The following is an 18,184-nucleotide window of genomic DNA, read 5'->3' as shown; positions in this document are numbered from 1 at the left end:
CTCTGAGAGATCTTAGGAGGCTGGGAAAAACTAACCCTTGATGCATTCCTGAAATTCCAGAATCTCTCTCACTCTCTTTTTTTTTTTTAAATGGTAACAAAAATGTAGGCATCAACAGGCCTGGTCCTTGAAATACTGGGAACAAGTAAGGGGATTTCTCCATGATTCAGAGGCTTCACCCAGAAAGGAATTAAGACAACCAGAAAGCAATTGCAGCAAGTTAAGAATTGGCTTTCAATTTTCCTTAACTGGTGTACAAAACCATTTGGTCTTCTGTATTCTAACCCATTCTACAGATTAAGCTTCCAATTCTACTATTCCTTTCTTTATTAGTTAGGTTGATCTTAAGAAAAAAAAAATTAAGTCATTAAAAGCGTGGTAGAGTTGCAGTCATAAGTAACGTAAATTTCTTTTAAAAAAGTGTTTTAGACATGAAATTTGAACTCAAATGTTTATAACAAAATTAAGTGGAGACTCCCCATTATGATGAAAGACTTACATTTAAAAGATTAGTTAATATATATATAAGTTGCTTCGAGAAGAGTTTCTTGTTAATAATCTGACTCTTGTAAGCCAGTATTTCAAGTTGCTGTTTTCTTCCTTCCTTTTCTTCTTTTTCTGGTGGTACTGGGGTTTAAAGTCAGGATCTCTACCACGTGAGCTACTACCCACCTTCATATTGACATTCTACACACAAGTTTCTTTTTTAATACCAAAATTTTTTATTATCATATTATTGTTGTACTGGGTAGAGGAGTACATTGTGACATTTACAAAAGTTCTTATAACACATCTTAGTTGAATTCACCCCCCTCCATCATTCTTTATCCCCACTCCCCCAATTCCTGGAATGGTTTCAACAGGTCTCATTTTTCTGTTTTCATACACAAGTATACCACATTCACCCTTCTTCACCCTTTCCTTATGCCCTCCCCCCTCCTACTGGTGCCATCCCCCAGACAGGACCTGTTTTACCTTCCTGTTCAATATGCAAGTTTGTTTAAAGAAGTTTTTATTTTGATAAGAGCTTGACAGGAAGGAAATTTCACTTTTGGAGGAAAATATGAAAGAAACTATTTCCTTCTGTGTATGACAACCATTATATCTGTGAAGAGATTTGTTCAGTCCAACTTCTAAAAACGTTTTCTACATAAAGCTTTCCCAGATCACTGTGGGCTAAAAGATCTTTCTCTAATTCTACATTACACCTTTTACTGATATGAGTATTGAAAAAATTATCATGAAAAAAGTTGAATTCTACAAATCCCCCATACACAACAAAGGTCTTCAAACAGCTAAGTAGCAGGATTACAATGGAAGAGAACTCAGTATCAATGACATTCTAAGAAGTGTGACTAATAATTTAAGAATTCTTCTGGCCAGGCATGATGGTACATGGCTATAATCTCAGCTACTTGGGAGGCAGCGGTAGGAGGATCATGACCTGAGGCCAGCCTGGGCAGTTAGCTAAAGACCCTACCTGAAAAACAAAACTAAAAGCAAAAGGACTGGGGGTGCCAGCACAAGTGGTAGAGCACTGAAGCCCTTAGTCAATCGCCAGTATAGAATTAATTAATATATAAATAAAGAAATTCTTCTGGTGCCAATTACTAACTTCCAAGTTTATGGTCAAAGTTACCAGGTTTATACATTAATAACAGCACATTTACACAGCAGGATGTGTTCTCTATCAGGCCTTCAAAAGCACTGGCTACAGGAAGATTTTATTTTGGTTTTTCAAGTATGTACACAAAAGGGATAAGGGCAATGAGAGAAAAAAACCAAAGTCTGAAATCAATGTATTCTCCCTCAAACCAGGATGAGCTCAGATAGGAAAAAAATAACCAAAGGCAGCATTCCTGACAGTCATCATCAAACCTCTGGGGCCAGTGGCTCCCAAGCAAAGCTAGAGCTCCTGTTATGCAGAAACCCCTGTTCACCCACCAGCTCTTGGGTTTCCTCGCACCTATATGCTCCCCAATCAAGTCTTACTTTCTGCCCTCGCAGCAGAACACAAAGTAACTGCAAAATTGTCATTATTACAACCACTCAAGATATTACATAGATATTTAGAACTTAGAGAAAGCAAGCCAATTTCAAAACCAAACCCAACTCCCCTTCTCTTTGAAAACTTTTTAACCTTATTTTAACTCCAACACATCTGCTTCCTCCCTGAGGCTAGGAGCCTCTGGATGATCAGAACCTGCCCGATACCCTACACTCTAGCACAGCATGTTTTTTCATTTCAACATCAATGGATGGTTATGGAGCAACATAATTTCAATCCATATATAATTTTTCAAAAAGGAATGGATCTTATTTAATGAGTTTGAGTAAATTTAATATCCTTTAAAGCACAAAGCACTAAGCAACAGAAGAACTTAACTCTGGCTTGCTGAGACCAGCAAATGGAAGAAATGGGGTCATAGCCTGATTTTCCAGTTAAAGAATGAGCACTGAGCTAGCATTGGGGCTCAGGAAACAATACCCTACCTTTGGCATACTAAGTACTTTGAACTAAAGGAGAATGTAAGACTTAAAAGTCTCTCTGACCTTCCACCCTCCCTTCTCCTGCTTCCCTTTCTTCTCAAAGGCAAATCATAGAAATAAGAATGACTCTTTTCCAAGGTTGGTCACAGAAACTAGAAACCCTCTCCCCTGAAGCAAGTCATAAAACCTACACATATTACCCTAACCTTCCCCACTTTTCTGTGTGGTAGCTGGCCATAAAGAGTTTATGGCCTACCTTATCCAGTACTTTGTAAGACCCACATTCTGGTGGCTGGTGGGGTGGGAGGTGGGGGGGGTCCTCTCCCATACCAGAGAGGAAGGAAAACTACACAGAGAGTCAAAGAAGAATGTGGGCAGGCCTTGGTGGGCTCCCCCCTCAGTCTTATTACCATTGGATCAGACTTTTTGTCTAATCACAGTCTACAGAAGTACATTCTTCAAACCTAAGCATAAAAATGAACAGTTATCACTGGGTCTTTGGGTCTTCCTTTCTGAAGAACCTCATGTCACATAAAACATTCTGCTTTTCTCTTGTTAACTTGTCTCTTGCTATAGGAGTCTCAGCCATTCCTCTTATCACAGATGAAGATAGGTATAATACCTTTCCACCACTGTGCTAGCAATTACAGTTTTTTGCATTTTATGTGTATATATATATACACATTCGTAAGTATCTCTACTCTGTGCCAACCAACAAATGACAATTTCCAGTATAATATGGTCAATCAAGGAGGAAGACAGCATGTTGACAAACGTGGTCAGGAAGCTAAAAAAACTTATACCTCCATTTCCTCTATAAAGACATAAAATAAGGTGAGAGAAGTTCCGTGAAGGTGCAAAATAGTTCTGTGGAGGAGGAAGGCAATTATAAGACCTAAGGAACTCTGATCACCTACCCACCCACCTGCCTGACCAGACCATGGAACCAAATAATAAACTGTGCAGTTCCTGCCTCTGATGCTCAGCCTCAAGAAAGACCATCCAGCACTTGAGAGGACTAACCAGCAAAGGATTAGGAGTTCACAGCATTGCAGGACTCACAGTACCATGCATAGGATCAAGGCTGGACAGGAAAGGAATGCAGGCCTTTAAAGATAGGAGAGAAAAGCAATGGTGTCTCCAAGAGATCAAGGAATAAACACATTCAGAATAAGTGAATGAAGAAGTTGAAGTCTGATTCTTTTAAATGTTGGATGTAGAGCAATTCCCAACAGGTTTGGTGAATATGGAGCCGGAATTCAATCCAAATCCAGATATGATATGAAAGCTCAGGCACTCAACAGCTGCCTCCAAAGTCATGCGTATACTGGGAGTGGAGGAAATCAAGGAGCTTTCCAGGAGAGCCCAGAATATAAGCTTCAAAGAAAAGGTGGCTTTGAATGCGGATGAGGGTACAGCAGGGGTCCAGCCAAAGAGAGGTGGAAGAGCACCCGTATCAACATGGGTTCTGCCCAAATGGCCATGAGCCCAAAGGCTCCCAAAGAAGTCTCTGGTGTCTGAATAGGAACCATAGTCTTTAATATGGCCTCATCCTCACTTGTACAGCTCTGTGGAGCACAGGGCTCGGCTCGGGCCACAGGATGCTTCCTTGGAGATCAAAGTCCCAGTCCTCATTAGGGCAATTAGCTCTGTAATGTGAACTACACTCCAAGAATGACATTTTCTCCTTTCCCTTTTCCGTCCTGTTAAGTTTCCACTTGCGTCAGACATCAGAACTACAATTCCAAGATGACAATGACCACCTCCTTGATGTGTGGCAGTCAACAGTCTAAACAAAGCAGAAGGCAATCATCTGTACAAAGTGATCTGAGGAAAGCTGTTTTTCCTTTCATGGACTCGATTGCCAGGAATACTGGACAATTTCAGGCCACTTCCACTAGTAAGAGCTATAATTTTTTTTTTTGCCCCCACCCCCTCCCTTACCACTCACTCCACCCCCTCCCTCTCCCCTCCCCCAATACCCAGCAGAAACTATTTTGCCCTTATTTCTAATTTTGTTGTAGAGAGAGTATAAGCAATAATAGGAAGGAACAAGGGTTTTTGCTGGTTGAGATAAGGATAGCTATACAGGGCATTGACTCACGTTGATTTCCTGTGCGTGGGTGTTACCTTCTAGGTAAGAGCTATAATTTTAAGGAGGATACTTTCTTGATCACAAGACTCCTGTAATCACAGTAGCTGACAAACCATCCCCATAGAATATGGTACCCTCAGAAAAGACGATAGCATGAGTGACAAGCTTTTAGTATGAAAAGAGAAGAGACCTTGAAGATCTTTTTTCAAAAAGTGTTAAAAGGCACTCAATCAGTCAACACCAGCTGAATGAACTCTGGTATTATAAATCTAAAGAAATTAAAATTTTTAAATTGTACTGCTTCTGACCTCAAAGTGAAAAAGGTCAGACAACTAACTTCAAAGATGCTCTGTGAAAGGCAGCTATTCATTGGAGAAAAAGCTCTTGCTTATGTAGCTGATAGATGAATCTTTCACTTAATGTCCCAGAATAAAAGCCATACTTCACCTCTGTTGGTAACTTGAAATGACTATGAGCAAGGCTCTAACCTCCCCAGGTCTTACCTTTATTAGGATGGGAGTCCTTAATACCACGTAGTTTTTTGGGTTTTTAAAATCTTCTTCCAACACAAGAGGCCACAAATAGCCAAGGCAATACTCAGTCAAAAGAACAATGCTGGAGGTAGGTCACAATACCTGACTTCAAACTATATTACAAAGCAATAACAATAAAAACAGCATGGTACTGGCACAAAAACAGACATGAAGACCAGTGGAACAGAATAGAGGATCCAGATATGAAGCCACAAAACTATAACCAACTTGTCTTTGACAAAGGAGCTAAAAATATATGATGGAGAAAAAGCAGCCTCTTCAACAAAAACTGCTGGGAAAACTGGTTAGCAGTCTGCAAAAAACTGAAACTAGATCCATGTAGATCACCCTATACCAAGATTAACTAAAATGGATCAAGGATCTTAATATCAGACTACAAACTCTAAAGTTGATACAGGAAAGAGTAGGAAATACTCTGGGGTTAGTAGGTATAGGTAAGAACTTTCTCAATGGAACCCCAGCAGCATAGCAACTAAGAGATAGCATAGATAAATGGGACCTCATAAAACTAAAAAGCTTCTGCTCATCAAAAGAAATGGTCTCTAAACTGAAGAGAACACCCACAGAGTGGGAGAAAATATTTGCCAGCTACACATCAGACAAAGGACTGATAACCAGAATATATAGGGAACTTAAAAACTAAATTCTCCCAAAACTAATGAACCAATAAAGAAATGGGCAAGTGAACTAAACAGAACTTTCTCAAAAGAAGAAATTCAAATGGCCAAAAAACACATAAAAAAAATGCTCATCATCTCTAGCAATAAAGGAAATGCAAAATAAAACCACACTAAGACTCCACCTCACCCCTGTTAGAATAGCCATCATTAGCAACACCACCAACAAGAAGTATTGGTGAGGATGTGGGAAAAAGGAATCCTCTTACACTGTTGGTGGGAATGTAAACTAGTACAACCACTCTGGAAAAAAATTTGGAGGCTACTTAAAGAGCTAAACATTGATCTGCCATTTGATCCAGCAATACCACTCTTGGGGATATACCCAAAAGACTGTGACACAGGTTACTCCAGAGGCACCTTCACACCCATGTTTACTGCAGCACTATTCACAATAGCCAAGTTATGGAAACAGCCAAGATGCCCCACCACCCATGAATGGATTGAGAAAATGTGGTATCTATACACAATGGAATTTTATGCAGCCATGAAGAAGAACAAAATGTTATCATTCACTGGTAAATGGATGGAATTGGAGAACATTATTCTGAGTTAGGTTAGCCTGGCCCAAAAGACCAAAAATCGTATGTTCTCACTCATATGCGAACATTAGATCAAGGGCAAACACAACAAGGGGATTGGACTTTGATCACAAGACAAAAGCGAGAGCACACAAGAGAGATATGAAGATGGGTAAGACACCTAAAAAACTAGCTAGTATTTGTTGCCCTCAACACAGAGAAACTAAAGCAGATACCTTAAATGCAACTGAGGCCAACAGGAGAAGGGGACCAGGAACTAGAGAAAAGGTTAGATCAAAAAGAATTAACCTAGAAGGTAACACACACGCACAGGAAATTAATGTGAGTCAACTCCCTGTATAGCTATCCTTATCTCCACTAGCAAAAACCCTTATTCCTTCCTATTATTGCTTATACTCTCTCTACAACAAAATTAGAGATAAGGGCAAAATAGTTTCTGCCAGGTATTGAGGGGGTGGGGGGAGAGGGAGGGGGCAGAGTGGGTGGTAAGGGAGGGGGTGGGGGCAGGGGGGAGAAATGACCCAAGCATTGTATGCACATATGAATAATAAAAAAATAAATAAATGAAATAAAATCTTCTTCCAGGTGATTCTAATGTACAGCAGCTAGCAACACTTACCACATATGCTGGGCTCTACTCTGAGCACTTTTAGCATGTCTGTGGTCATTCCATCCTCACCTCCATCCTCTGAGGAAATTGCCATCAGTCTCCATTCTGCAGAGGAACAGTCACAGAGCCTTGGTGTTTACCCAGGCAGTCTGGCTTCAGAGGCTGACCATGTAGTCTCTATACTATGTATCCTCTTTTGGATAAAAATGAGAGAGACGAATTGCCAGGGGCAGAGAGAACCAGTCAAGTACAAGTAAAATTTCCCAAAAGGAAAAAGAAAACGTTTGGATACACACACACACACACACACCACCCCCAATACTCGATGTCTGAAATCTATCTTGAAAAATAACCTGCCTGCATTGACATATCTATTGTTGAGTCCCTCGAGTTTGCTAGGCATTCAGCTCAGCTATTTCAACTACAGTGTTGTGACCTGGAGGCACCATGCCACATAATACATGGTAAATGAGCACGCTCCTGAGTTCATCACTCACTGGGGAAGATCATTTCAGGCAGAGACCTTTGTGTCATATGGGCAATGCTTCTATTCCTAACACCCATTTATCCTCTTATGTTAAAGAAGAACACAAAAAGACATTCTATTTCTCACTGAGTGAACTGTATGATACTGATTACAGGTGGGGATATGGTAAGGAATGGTCCTATGCCTTCTATTATTTCTCTGGGCACAGCCTAATAAATTTAGTAGGGTTTTAACCTTGAACATCAAGCTCTAAATTAAATTACAGCATCACCTCTCCCCAAAGCTAAAGCAAGTATTAGCATATGCACTGCTGTACTCTCATCTGATATTTGTAAGGGAAACAATTTTTGGCCAGACATTTGGTTGCAGGAGGTCATTTTTAAAGGGGATTGCCACTGGGCCTATGAGAAAGATTGCATAAGCATACACAATGGCTTTATTTCTTAATTAACTCCAACTGCCCCCAAATGGGGAATACCAAAGCTCCAGACAATGAAAGTCAAAGACAAGTCATACTTGGAAACAAAAGCCAAATGTAGTAAGTTTTTTTTTCTTAATGCCAACAAATTCAGGTTTTAATATTAACATATCCAGTCTCAAAGAAAGATGAGAAAGATAAAAGGGGCCATCCAAGGTGGGAGTTTGTAATTTTGGGTCCCACAGAGTGCGTTAGGTATCAATCTGGACCCTCGAATTAGAATGCTTGTAAATGGTTAAGTAAAAATTATGATTACAAAGAAAACTAATTATACTGCAACACAGACATCAAAGTACTTAAAAAGTAATCCTGGTGTTGTACTGTGTGCCTAACACATAAACAAGGCAACAGCTAACTTTGAAATTTTTTAAAGCAATTATGAGTACAAATATTTTAAATTGTCTCTAACAGTATGATACAAAAATCTGTGACTTCTATGCGACAAAGCCACAGGTGCTAATATCGTGTGGGGTTTTTTTTTTTGCTCATTTTCATGACTGAAGCAAAGGCTAGAGGTTAGTGAAAACAAAGTTGGCTTTTTTTTTTTGGTTGTTCCACATACCCAAGTTTCACAGTCCACCTCCCACACAGTCTAACCAGTGAGGGACCCTGACCCAGAGGATCACACTCAGATGTGAAAAGGCTGTTCTAGTACCTCAGGTGCTTCAAAAGAAACACAGGCTCAGCTTCATCCCACTCAAAACCCCTGAAACCTATAAAATTTAACAGACCGGCACAACTGAGCAGGATTAGATACTCCTCATGTGCACCACTGCTGGTAATCACATGTCAAGTAGTCTATAAAAGTTCTATGTAACAAGCAAGTTCATCACCACCAAACTACTAACTCATCTGTAATCATCGGGCCTGGCATTGTAGGAGAAAGACCTTTGGAAACTTCTACTGGGAAAAATATAAAAATGGAAAAGCCAGGTCTCACATTAGGAACAAATATATTTTATATACTGTGGATTTTCTTGTTGCTCTCACTTTTTAAAAAGTATTTATGGCCTGGCAAATACAGTCTCTAAATTAACTGGATCAGGCCTCCTAGTAAGTACCCAACACTCAGCCTCTCCTGCTCCCCTGCCTCATACTGTCAGGTCATTTCCCAGCTGCATGTCCTAAATCAGGGGATGCCCATAGGAAGATAAATATAATTCAGAGTCTAAAATACACGAACTTACATTGGGTCAATGCCAATTTCTCATGGATCTCGGGTAACTGAGATGGGTTTTGTTTGCTGGTTAGGAACTACAACAGCAGCTACAGGACCAAAAGACTTTCTAAACTAATAAAATTACTTAAGTCTGCCCTATGATTTCTGCTATGGTAGCAGCAAAATCTCCCAGAAAGACACAGCCTTGTGCTGTTCTAGAAGAACAAGAATGATAGCTCTGAACTAAACTGAAGTCACTCAAACACAACCCAACAGCAAAAACCACTCCAGCTGAATTGTGAATTACAGAGTAAATTTTAGGTGTGGAAGTAACAAACGTTATTTTTAGGAATCCCATAAAACCTTACTCAAACCTATGAAGTTCATATGTGACATGTGAAAGCATAGTACATACCATGTATGAACATCAGATTTTTTTTCTCTAAAACCCACTGAAAGATTCAATTAAAGCCCTTAGTAAGTCTACAGTGAAACCTTTGAATCACCAATTCTATCATCACTTCTCGTAACACACACACACAGAAGGTATGAGATACCTCTCAGACCTAAGGAACTGAGCCAGTTATCATGACAGCACAGGAAACCACACATACACACAAAGATCACTTTCCCTGGAGATGAGAGCATGGGGTGTTCAGAAGCTACAGTTTTCCAACAGAAGAATGCCCCTTATACATTTCTTATATATGTAGCACAAAGTTGTTTCCGAAATGTAAGTGTGTGAGGTCCAAATGCTGCCCTTTAAGGAAAAACAGTCCAATTAGAATCCAGTGGAAGACAGGACACATGTTTTTTGAATGGTTTTGAATTAGCCACAGTCGATGTGAAACTGTTCTACATGTAATGAAGATGTTGCACAGATGTACTAAGTTTTCATGGTCTCAGCAAAACATCTTTTCTGGTACAGCAAAATATCTGAGTCTGCAACAAAGATGGGTATGGAGAATAATTTCCCAAATATCCAAATCTTGTTTTTATGGAGTAAAACTTTTCAAGTCCCTTCTGCCTTCTCACAAACCTAATGAAGCCCATATTTCAGATGTTAATAATTCCTTGAAAATCATAAAACCCCAATACTGCCCTATTTAGACTTCTATCATGCCTTGTTGGTTCCTTGTTGATATAATAAATTTGTTACAGGTAGAAGTCCTTTAGAAGGTCCAGAAACCCACAGATTTGCCTGTGTTTAACTGGCTCCTAGCCCCTAATGAGGTAGTCTCATTTTCATCCAAAAAAGGAGGCATAGGCTTATTTTATTCCAGGAGTTTGTGAAATAAATGCCAGCCATAGAAACTGCAGAGGTGGACCTATCTGCAGACATCACCTTTAGTCTTCATAACAACATCAGGCAGAACTATAATTATCCTCTTTGGAAAGATAAGGAAACTGAGACTTAGAATCTCCAGGCTGTTCCAGGTCACACCTTAAGCCCTCACTTCCCTTCCACCACTAGGGATAAGTCACATACAAGAACCTTGCCTTGCACCCCATACCTTGGATTCTAAGAAAAATGATGTACAACAAGAAATCTGTCCTATACGGTATGGAGGCTAAAGACAGCGTTTAGGCAAAATTGTAGCGTTGTTCTGGTAATCTGCTTTTATTTAAAACTACATTGCCATGTACTCCTAAACACATTCACTTTTTCTTCTGAAAGGTAAGCTGTTTGCCAGAATCCTAAACAGGCAATCACAAAACAATCTAGCCCTGCACCACTTTACTTGGGAAAATGATCTGAATACCCACTTCAACTGCTTCAAGTGACTCACAAATCTGCTTCTCCCCTGTTTTGCCTGTGCTACTACTGTGCTTCATTTCCATCCTGAAGAAATGCAAATCCACTGTGTGAAACTAAACTCTTCTCCTCCATCTCCAAAGTCCACTCACCATCTGTGGTCCAGGCTGTTCAGAGCACCACCAGCCTCAAAGCCTTTTCATCCTCATCGCCTCCTTGTTTATCTGTTGAACAGCCAGAGGACTGCATCTGGCCAGTGCCATCTTCTCTTCACTCCTTGTCTGCCACTCTGAGAAAGTGCTCACCATCCTCTTTCCAGAGCCTCCAGGCTGATTTCTCTAAGTTTAGGCAGAGGCATGCTTCAGAATTACCCTGAGGTCTTGCTAAGACACAGACTCCTGGGACCCAACCCCAGAGCTTCTGATTCCTGTGTCTGGGGTACAGCTGAGTTTGCATCTCTAATGATCCCCAGCTCCTTGGGGTCCACACTTCCAAGAACCACCTTCCTCTCCTCACATGTCACACAAACTTTACTTGATTTTTTCATCATGGAGCTGCATAGCCCTTACAAAAATCTAAAAATCTAGGCCTCTAATAACTAAGCTTGGAAAGTTATACTTGACATTCACCTAGGACCTACATCCTGTTAGGCTGCCGTCAAAACAACCCTGCACTTGTATTGCCCCCAAATGAACAATTTTATAAGGCATAGGGAATGACACATTGGATTTTCATAAATATTGGAAGAGAGGCTGTTCTTAGACAAACTTGTTACTAAAATATGATGGAAAAGGGGAAACATTAATGGGGGGAAGGGCACGTCCTCAGAATAGGGCAAAAAGAGAGACCCACAAGGAAATAAAAATAAGGTTCATTTTGGTACAGCATAAACATGTCCAAATCCATCCTCAAGATCAATTTAACAGAAGAAAACTTTAGATTTTTTTTTTTTAAGATAGCATAAAGTATTAACAAAGCGAAGTATACCCTACCCTTACAAAGTAGAGCAGGCAATTTGAGTAAGGGCCAAATGAATGGAAGCTGCCAGAGCCCGGGGTCTTATTATCCAATAAGGTAGCATTACTAAGTGGTGTGAAAATGAGGCCTTCCTCTTGCAACACGCACCCCAAATGGTTTAAAGGCTGCTCAGTAACTGCCAGCCATGGGAAGACTTAGGCCTGCACTTCTGAAGATGATTCTGTTTGAAGCTGCCTTCCCACACCTACAAACCATCTTTTTTGTAGATCATATCCTGCTCTGTTCTAAACAGTTTTACTAAGCACTGTGTATACTATCTTTATTAATAAGGTCTTTATTTGAAAGTCTTTTCTGCCTTTACTACTGCCTGCATGTGACCAATTCAGTTAGCATGAACATTACAAATCTAGGAGAGTTTATATTTTTCACACACAGTCATTTATAAACAAAGAAGAGAGGCTCATCTGAGCTGGCCAATTCTCAATTCCCACAACTAAACAGAACTAACTTGTCTCTGAGTTTTAAGATACTGTCCTTCATACCATCTCATTGATTCTCATAAAAATCTTGTAAGGGCAAAAGGCATGATCCCACTGTCCTTGTCTCAGGTCACACAGCCAATACACAATGAAGAGACGACCAGGGCTTGAACTCAGTTGAAGCCTTAAGTAACAAAGACCACACTTTTTCATCTTTAGCACCTGCCTTAATCCATTTTCTGTTGCTATTACAAAATATCTGAGTCCCAGTAATTTAAAAAGGAAAGAAGTATATTGAGTTCATTCTTCTGGAAGCTAGAAGTCCAACATTAGGCAGCAGCATCTGGAGAGCACCTCATACTGCATCATAATGCAGAGAAAAAGGAGGAGGAAAAGCCAACAAGTGTTCAATTCATAATACACTCTTATAGTAACTAATCCAATTCCCTTTTAACCTGCATTAATTCCCCTTTAACAACCTAATCACCTCTTAGAGGTCCTACCACCTCTTAACACTGTTATGTTGGGGACCAAATTTCAACAAGACTTTTGGAGGGGGACAAACCATATCCAAATCATAGCCATGCTCATTTCATAAGAAAAAATATCTTGACAGATGAAAATTTGAGTAAGACCCAGCTCTTGCCCTCAAAGTCAACTAACTTAACAGAGGTCTAAAACAGCACTATAGCATTTTAGAAACAGAGCAAGACAGGGTGGCACAATACCAGAAGCAAAGGCTTTAGAGTCAGGCAGACGAATCCTTGAGTTTAAATCCCACTCCACTACCCTCTACTTGCCCTTTGATCCTAGGCCTGTACTTACTGTCTCTAACCCCTAGATAACTCCAAATAGTTGTGAAAAATAGAAATAATATATTACAAGTGCCTAGGACTATGTCTGGCATTATATGTGTGAAACAAATGGTCTTAATTGTCCCATTTTACCTGCTTATATAGACCCACCTGTAAGTTCTAAAACTCATAATAACTGAAGGTTGGTACAATAACTTTGATATCTTTCTTTTTCTAATTTAAGATATTAAAATGGTATTACTTAATTACCAATCAAAGTATAGGGATGACTGAGGGAGAGAAAAGGATGAGTCACAAATTCCTGGCTTCAGAGACAGGGTAGAAAGTAGAGCCAAACACCAAAATGGGAAAAGCTGACAGAAACATCAGCGTGAAGGGTTTGGAGTGGGGCAGGAAGCAGGTGATAATTAGGGAGGAAATGAGTTCAGTTCAGATATCCTGAGTTAAAAGTACCTATGAGTCATCCAAGTAGAAATGTCCAAAAGATTGAGATGAGGGTGAACTCAGAAAGCTTAGGGGGTCATTATCATGTGGGTGGTGGCAGAAGCCGGAAGTACTGAATTCCTCAAAAGGCCTGAGCAGACTAAAAGAAAACCACCAAGGATGAACTTGTCCTGCAGACACAGCAGGACTCAGGAGAAAATGAGAGAAAGAAAAGCAAGACAGTCAGGAATGTGCAAAGAAATCCCAGGGAGAAGATTTTCAAAGAGGAATACTCAGGAGCATTCAGTGTTACAGGAAAGTCTCCTCAGGGGCTACAAAGTGACTACAGGGTTCAACAATCAGAGGCCATTTGTGACCATAACAAGAGCAACTTCTGTTAAGGCAGTGGAAAACAGATGATAGGCCATCCATAAGTTCACTCTGAAATTAAAATTCTCTAAAACTAAAACTCAGCATTCTCCAGTCCCCCGAAATTAATAAAACCTCAGACAACAATGGGTTGCAAGGTTGTCTTTCACAGAAAGGGAATTTGCAAAAGAGAGCGAAAAAGAAAAAAAGCGCAAAATCATTTAACATGATCTTTGCTCTTAAGCTCCTATTTAGTTCCTGATGTTGATTCCAGCGAAGGAGAAAAATCAACTAATTCCTTGGCTCACAAAACCTGGAAGAGAAAAAAACCAACAGCTTACTAATAAATAAATTTCCTGTCCAACTGATCTCTAAGGGCAATACACTTGAATTGCTACTTCAATGTTAGTTGAGAAATGTATTGCCACAGGTAGAAAGGCTTGATTTGCAAATCTCTTGCAAAGTTCCATTTAAGCAGGTTTTCACCTGGATTTCTAAATAAACGAAACTCATGCTGAATTTAGTAAATTACTCTTCCATCATTTTTCTCATTCTTTGTACAGTTATAATAATAAAAACTGTTTTTTCCATGCAATTTTAAGTTATAAAATAGTTCTATCACACATATTATATAGCACAACAAGGAAATGTTTGGCTTGGCAGTATACACTGGTTAAACTAGTTAGTGAAGTTCAAAATAATTCTCCCAAACATCTGCTCAGGCTACAAAAGCATTTTTTGTTTTTAAGTCAACTCCACATACAAATATTTCTTTTAAATTAATGTTTTCCAAATATTCATATCTAGAATAGTCATTCATATACAGCAAAAGGTCTGAATATTTGAGAATTCTGAGATATGTTCCTCTAAAAATACCACTTACTCTTTGTAGGTATTCTTTGGATCTTTTGATCACTAATCTGATATGTTGCTATCAGTCTTACCTATGGACACACACCATCACCTTTTGTTAAGCCTTAAAAACACATTTGGCAGTGACTTCTCCTACCTCAATTTTTAATACAGCACACTAGAATTTTTAACACTCCAAAGGAGATTCTGATAGGCACTCCATTGCCATACCCCTGCTGAGAAGCTCTGCCTTTTTGGCAGAATCCCCTGCAAAGTTTGGGGAGCAACATAGCCATTTACGGCTACATTCCTTATGGCTAAGCAGGGAATACTAGGAAGATGAGCACAGAAAGTGAAATCCCACTGGCAAGTCACACAGGGCAGGTGGCAGTGCACATATCACATGGACGTTTCAACAACCCACAGAGATCTGGAAGCAGCTTTAACCCTAACCCCCAACTCCTATAGAGGATTATTTTCATCACCCACAGAGAAGGATCCCGGTCAGAGACTTCAGTGCCCCCAATAAACCATTCTGTACCAGATGTTCAGGGGATCCCTGCTGGTACCTCATGCAGACAGCTGAGCATAGCTGACATTAGTCCTCTTTGCTGCACTCACCTAATATCGGGTTGGAGGCCCAGTCTCAGCAATTCTATCTTTAAAGTTAAGCAGGGAATTCCTGAGACCTACTACATACTACCTACTGGAAAAAGGAAATGTAAATAGAAAGATGATCAAATGAAAGACCTCACCAATAGGAGCCTCAGCTTCCCCTCAACCTCTTGAAATACGTATTTTGATTTCACAATTCACACATAGACTGCAGTGCAGGAAAACCATAGCATAGGTTTAGAGATTTTCTTAAAGTTCCTAATGCCACACAACTAGAAAATCCTTCTTGAAACCCCAGTGGGGGAGGGCTGCTTCAGATGGAGTTAATAGGACAGAGTATAGACAGGGCAAGAGACGACCAAAGCAAACTTTAACAGACAGGATCCCAAAAGTCAACCTATGAAGAGCATTTGAAGTAAGGCAGTTGTAAACATTCCCTTATTTGTCTCCAAGAAGCCAGAAGGAGGCTTATATTAAACCTGACAAAGTTATCATGGGGATCTAGGGGCAGGTGAATGACAGTGATATAGAAGAGATAACCAGTTTAACTTTATTAAAAATTTGAAGTTGGCACAATGATGCTTGCCTTTGGTCCTAGCTATTTGGGAGGTTGAGGTGGGAGAATCACTCGAGCCCAAGAGTTCAATTCTAGCCTAGGCAACACAGCAAAACTGTTTAAACAAAATAATGAAACACTCAGTTGTATTTCTAGGTATATAAACTACCAGACACCATAAAAAGATGAAAAATTCAGAAATGAGCACAAGTCTATAAAATTAGAAAAGCTTTAAAAGGATCTACTAAATCTTCCATATTATTAAGAGTTTAACAGTAAGATGCTCTTTGAATAAATACCTGCTTCACTTTCCAAACCCTCAGAATTTTCAGAAAATACCCTATCTGAGAACACACGGGTGGTCAGAATGTAGATTCTGCATTAGCACATCTCCCTGCTCTTGCTCACCTCACCTCACCTCACCCCACCCCGGGCTCCACTTGACTGCAACAGAGAATGGCTGTCTCACTCACTCTGAGCACCTGGAAAGTTCCTCCAGACAAGTCGAATGCAGAAGGCTGGCAAGAGAACCGGAAAAAAAGAAACCATGTCAGTAGGCTCACCCCACGGGATAAGCAGCACAGAGTTTATAAAGCCAGCCCTGAGTGCCGTGAAAATCCCAAAGCAGCAATGAGGGAGAGGCGAAGACATCAACAAGAACATACACTCAGGTCTGGGAAAAGGAGGGCAGCTAGTGACCAACAGACTCAGTGCTTCCCCGGCACCCTCTGTGCAAGCTGATGTGGAACACTGGAAGCCCTGTGTCTTGGGCAAGGTACTAGAAGTGTCTGCTTTACTCCACTACCCCAGGTTCTCTTTGTGTGATGTGAATGGGTTTGCAGCCCAATCCACAGAGAAGTGTTTTCACTTTCAAGGTATAAGATAATGAGCCAAGAGCCACTCAGACCCTTAAGGTGCAGAGTCCTCCTGACCATCTATCTCCTTTCTGCATTTCCTGTTTCACTCTTCCTGAGTCTCAGCTCTCTAAGCTCACCATTCCCAAACATACCTCATTCTGAAATGCCTCTCTCCCACTCTCAGGATTAGTCATCCTCCAGACACAGATCAAATACCACCTGCAGACCTATCCCACCCCCACAGAACTTCCCCCATGCTTCCTCTACACTCAAGATACCTGGCTGCTTAACTGTGTGTTAGCGTTTGTCTCCTTGGACCTTGCCCTCTTCTCCTACCATTTTCTCCAGGGCAAGTGTGACCTGCCACTACTCTCCTGCTCTTCTCACAAGTAGAGACAGATGGATGCTCAGTGCATGCTTGCTGCCTGGATTCCCACGAGGTTCCCCGTGATTGACCTTATATCTTTGGGAAACATTCTTGTTGCTGCTACCACTAGCCTGGAAAATATTAATTTTCAAGGATGCTGTCCATTTTCAAACACACCAACAACCAGGCTCTGTTGCATGTCAAATCCCCTCACAGCAATGGCATCGTGTGTAGTCACGTTTAGACCAACACAACCACCTTGGCAGGGCACAGGTTACTGATAGGTTTGTGCATGCAGAGGCTGGGTGGAGGCCTTTTCTTTCCTTTAAGTCTGTATAATGAGGAGCTAGAAGACATGCCCCACCCCTTTACCCACCAGGACTTCAAAGATGGGAACAGAATGCAGGAGCTTTTCTCTGGAAGGAAACCAGGAATTGATCAGGGGTCAGCTCTGATCCCTACCACCCCCATTCAAAGACAGCTAAGATCTCATTGGAGCAGAACGCAGAACAGAACCCTCCAGAGGCCAGATGGTCACCCCCATATCAAATACCCTCAAAAAGACCTCAGCTCATGTTCAGTGACAGCACACAAATGCTGTGGGGCTTCTGATCACCCAGGCTGTACCTACACTGGACAAGAGTTCACTGGCATCATATTCAAGCATTCACTCAGGACAGCACCACCTGGTGAATAGCAGCTCAAATACCCAGGATGTCCTCCTCTGTGCACTGAAGGCTATGGAAGCCAGGAACAGCTCATCTCCCAGCTGCTGCAAATTCTTCAGCCAAGCCCCCTTTCACACTGCACACCTCCACAGAAAAGGCAGGCTTCTTCTGTGGCAGCCCCACACCCACAGACAAGTATCAGATAATGTTCATCGAGGCTCACTGCCAAAAAGACCCTCTGCCCCAGGTGGGGGTCCCATGGATGTCTGTGTCATTCACATCAGACCTCAACAGGTTATGTACACACACACTTGTTCTCTGGCCTCTGCCCCTCCCAGAGCAACCCATTTGTAACAC

General features: G+C 40.9%; 1 protein-coding gene across 19 annotated transcripts in view; it reads right to left on the bottom strand.

The window, feature by feature from the left end:
- The window catches only part of Tanc1 (tetratricopeptide repeat, ankyrin repeat and coiled-coil containing 1), a 259,962-nt gene that overhangs the window by 187,129 nt on the left and 54,649 nt on the right, over positions 1 to 18,184 (bottom strand). For 2 of the 19 annotated variants that reach the window (XM_074070867.1, XM_074070878.1), the window contains exon 3: positions 16,344 to 16,453. The exons of 12 other annotated variants lie outside the window; for them this stretch is intronic. The gene's annotated coding sequence lies outside the window, so the exon portion shown is untranslated. The remainder of the gene's footprint in view (positions 1 to 16,343; positions 16,454 to 18,184) is intronic. 5 more of the 19 variants (XM_074070871.1, XM_074070879.1, XM_074070870.1 and 2 more) reach the window with 4 other exon arrangements.

This window comes from Castor canadensis, chromosome 4 (genome assembly GCF_047511655.1).
Source record: "Castor canadensis chromosome 4, mCasCan1.hap1v2, whole genome shotgun sequence".
Classification (NCBI taxonomy): Eukaryota; Metazoa; Chordata; class Mammalia; order Rodentia; family Castoridae; genus Castor; species Castor canadensis.
The sequence above is the reverse complement of the archived record's forward strand: the minus strand, read 5'-3'. Positions and strand labels throughout refer to the sequence as shown.